Source organism: Nicotiana attenuata, unplaced genomic scaffold (assembly GCF_001879085.1).
Source record: "Nicotiana attenuata strain UT unplaced genomic scaffold, NIATTr2, whole genome shotgun sequence".
Taxonomy (NCBI): Eukaryota; Viridiplantae; Streptophyta; class Magnoliopsida; order Solanales; family Solanaceae; genus Nicotiana; species Nicotiana attenuata.
This window is the reverse complement of record NW_017672195.1, coordinates 63,715-68,219: the sequence shown is the minus strand read 5'-3', so window position 1 is coordinate 68,219 and position 4,505 is coordinate 63,715.

Sequence of the window (4,505 nt, the reverse complement as noted above, 5' to 3'; positions counted from 1 at the left end):
TAGTGTAAACTTAAAGAAACAGTCGATGAAACACATCTAGAAAGAATCCAGGCGAAGTCCGGTAAAGGCAAACAAAGGATCAAAACTCAGTAGGAAAATACAGTAGAGGAACACATAAGATAGACATGAGAGAGCATGGTGAAAAACCAGTATGAGATAGAACGGAGCATAATAAAATAAATTTCATAACAAGGCAAATATAAGAACACACGAAAGGCATGTGAGTCAGAAAAGAGCCAGTAAGAACATAGCAGGGATCGATTCACACCAAGAAAAGAGAAGAAGACGAGTCAGAAACATTTTAAGGACTTTCCAGAAACCCTAATCGAAAAGAACTGCTTTTTGAAAGAAAATCGGAAAAAAAAAGGTTTAAGAAACTTAAGCAACAGTGCAAACATGTAACAGATCTAAAATAATCGGAGAGAACCTCGATATTTAGGGTTCCAGATGAACCCTAGAGATGAGAAAGGCTTCAAAAATACCCGATCTAAGTCGGATGATGTCATAAACAGGCTCAAAAGACCAAGAGCCATCGGAGCAAGGGCGGAGATGGCCAGAATCTTCGAATCAGTGAAGGCCTAGGTGAAGACCCTCGAGGTCTGTGTTGGCCCAAGATCAGTTGAAGTTTTGAAGAATGACAAACGAACTCAGTAAAGGACCAGGTTCATCTAAGGAGACACAGTTGTTATGGCCCATACACATGAGATGCACGTGAAGAAGATAAGTCCTTGAGATCAAGCAGCAATATCTTGATGAATATCTTCTGAATTGATCGAAAAGATTGCATATAGGATAAGGAGTTGAAGTCTCCTTATGAAAAGAGAATTACATCTGGATCAAGGATATGGATTAGGAGTTAGAGTTGTTCTTGGACTCGAATTGTCAAAGGATCCACAATTCGAGTTCTTATCAAACTCTGATTACTAACTCTATAAATATAACGATTGTTCTCTTTTACAGGTGATTGCACATAAGCTGAAGTTAAACAAAATTGAGAGCAAAAGAGCTAGGCGATTGTTGCAAGCAATTTGTGTGTGATACAGGTGTGGAAATCTGAAGCTACAAGACTAAGTGTGAAGAACCAATTCCATTGTGTCTTTCTTTATTTCTAGTTCACTTGTANAGATGAACCCTAGAGATTAGAAAGGTTTCGAAAATACCTGATCTAAGTCGGATAATATCATAAACAGGCTCAAAAGACCAAGAGCCACCGGAGCAAGGCCGGAGATGGCCGGAATCTTCGAATCAGTGAAGGCCTGGGTGAAGAACCTCGAGGTTTGGCCTTGATCCTTCGAACAACAGGCATGCAGGAGCCATAGGAGGTGGGTATAGGCTGTCCATGGCTTGAGAAGCCATGGACGGCGGTGAAAACATGGTGGAACAAGGTAGGGGAGGCTAGGGTTCCGGGGAGCCTTGAGAGAATTTGGGAGTTCAAGGGCGGCTGAAGGAGGAAAATGAATTAGGGTTAGGGGTCGTCTGTGAATTAAAAGGAAATAATCAATCTGAGCTGTTGATCTTCTAGATCAACGGCTGAGATTAAAAGGGGGGATCCGATCGGTTTTTTATGGATTGGGTCGGTTAAAAATTTGGGCTGGTTGGGATTGGGCTCAGTTGTGGTTAAAATTGAAATTGCAAAGGGGTTATAATTGAAATGGATGAGGCTAAAGGTTAAACAGCCATTTCTTCCCTTTTTATTTTAAAAATAGTTAAAATAATATGCAAAAACAGTTAAAAGCACTAAATTTGTTGATAATCATATCAATATTAATTAAAAGCACTGGGAGCAATTTTGTAATTGCAAAATACTGTTAATCGGAAAATAGGCTTTAATTGCAATTATAGCAATTTAGCCTTTAAAATACCAAATAAATTTTATAAAAATGTGCAAAAAATCACATTAATTATATCTTGGTGTAAATATGAAATAAAGATAAATTATTCATCAATAAAAATGATAGTCCGGAAATAATTATTGAGTTTTGTACTATTAAAATAGACAACAAATTGATTTTAAAAACCTTTAAAATAAGGGAAAGTTACCAAGACTCTTGGGAATGCTTTTATATGCATGTATATACTATTTTGAGAACATCTTGAGTATATGAAATATATAGAGAAAAATTGGGTATCAACAGCTGCCCCTCTTTACCCGGGAAGGATGAAAGAGTTGTCGGGTAAAGATATGATGACCAAATTTTGACCGAGAGAGACGACTTGCAAAGGTTTTGACCGAGCTCTGGTTTCTGAGCTCCCTACATATCCCTGGTTTTACAGGAATCAGGTCATATGTGGTTCGGGGTACATCGACGGAGTATGCCGATGAAGGTTTTTGAAGAGACAGACGCAATATTTAGGTCAGGAAGGGTGGTCAGGGACTGATGGGTTGCGAGAACCGGAGCGAGATCGCTCCTGCTGTAATGGCCGTTGCCAGCTGATGTACCTGCAATTGTGTAATACAAGCATATCGTGCAGAATTTAAACGTGATGCAAGTTCCCGTTGGACCATGAATGCTGTCTTTGGACGGTTAGGATGACGTCTTCAGACCATGACGTCCTGGGCCGTGAAGCGCATAATAAAGGATTCGCAGGCTATGAAATGATGTTCTCGGGCTATGATGATGGTGCCTCCAAACCATGATGCCTTTGAATAATGATGTGCAGAATATAAAGCGGGATCCTCGGGCCATGCCATGGCGTTGTCGGGCTATGAAAATGGTGCCTCCGAACAATGACACCCTTGGACGGTTTGGCGGTATTTCAGCCCATGAAATGCAAGATTTGGCGGTATTTCAGCCGATGTAGAGCATAAATATAAATGGCGATCTTTCAGCCGACATAGGTATTTAAATAAAGTTGGCGATATTTCAGCCATGCAGGATTAAATAAAATTGGTGATATTTCAGCCGGCAAAGATTTAAATATAAACAGCGATCTTTCAGCCGATATAGAGATTTAAATGAAGTTGGCGATATTTCAGCCATGCAGGATTTAAGTAAAACCGGCGATCTTTCAGCCGACGTAAAGATTTAAATATAAATGGCGATCTTTCAGCCGATATAGAGATTTAAATGAAGTTGGCGATATTTCAGCCATGCAGGATTCAAATAAAACTGGCGATCTTTTAGCCGACATAAAGATTTAAATATAAATGGCGATCTTTCAGCCGATATAAAGATTTAAATGAAGTTGCAGATATTTCAGTCATGCAGGATGGAGACAGATCTTAGTCTCGGAAGGCAGAAAGGTAGCCTTATGCAATGCAGAGAAATGCAGATAGAGGTAGAGCTTAACCTCGGAAGGCAGAAAGTTAGCCTTATGCAATGCAGAGAAATGCAGATGGAGGTAGAGCTTACCCTCGGAAGGCAGAAAGGTAGCCTTCTGCAATGCAGGAAATGCAGATGGAGGTAGAGCTTAACCTCGGAAGGCAGAAAGGTAGGCTTATGCAATGCAGAGAATGCAGATGGAGACAGTGCTTAGTCTCGGAAGGCAGAAAAGTAGCCTTATGCAATGCAAGAAAATGCAGGATGGAGACAATGCTTAGTCTCGGAAGGCAGAAAGGTAGCCTTATGCAATGCAAGAAAATGCAGATGGAGACAATGCTTAGTCTCGGAAGGTAGAAAGGTAGCCTTATGCAATGCTGAAATAAAGGTGAAGAGTAACGAAATCTCTTAGCTGATAGATGATAGTTGATAGTTGATTGTCCTTGTGGTTGCTAGGGATGTTGCGTGCGAATAGCGCTTGAAAATGGGCGATGATCCTGAGAATTGTATTCCTGAAAAGTGTGAGTTTGTAATCGTATCCGATGATTCTATGTTTTTGGGGTGCCTGCATTCAAAGAAAGATTGTGAGTTTTGTCAAGGGGGGAAGGTTAGTTCGTCTTCCCGTTGACTGCGCTCGTCCTACTCGGCTCGTTTTCATTGGGGTAGCATCGCTAAAAAAGTAATTTGATAGTAGCCATGCATGATTTAGTAAAATATGATAAAAATATGATGTAAATACATAATAGATAACAAACAAAACGATTTTCTTTTTAGAAGAACCGACGACTGTGACGTGGTTCAAGATATTGCAACCTCTTTTGCTCCGGAATTTTGAGGGTCCTCCTCAAAATTCTGCCCCCAGTTTACTGGGCTGGTGCCTCTAACGGCTGCGTGCGACGAATGGCTGAAAATCAACTTTGGAATTTTGAGGGTCCTCCTCAAAATTCTGCCCCAGTTTCCAATGTCGGGGGAAATGAAAATTTTGTTGAATTGTGACCGAACCCATAGGGCTGCCTACGTATCCCCTCTTAAACGTGAATCAGTTCAGGCGTAGTTCAAATACATCATATAGGAAAGCATAAAGATTACACATAGTAGCGCTTGACTGCATCTGAGTTGATTGGCTTTGGCCAGACTTCTCCATCCATTTCTGCGAGTATGAGGGCTCCTCCGGTTAGAACCCGGTGAACCATGTACGGACCTTGCCAATTAGGAGAGAACTTTCCTTTGGCTTCGTCTGGTGCG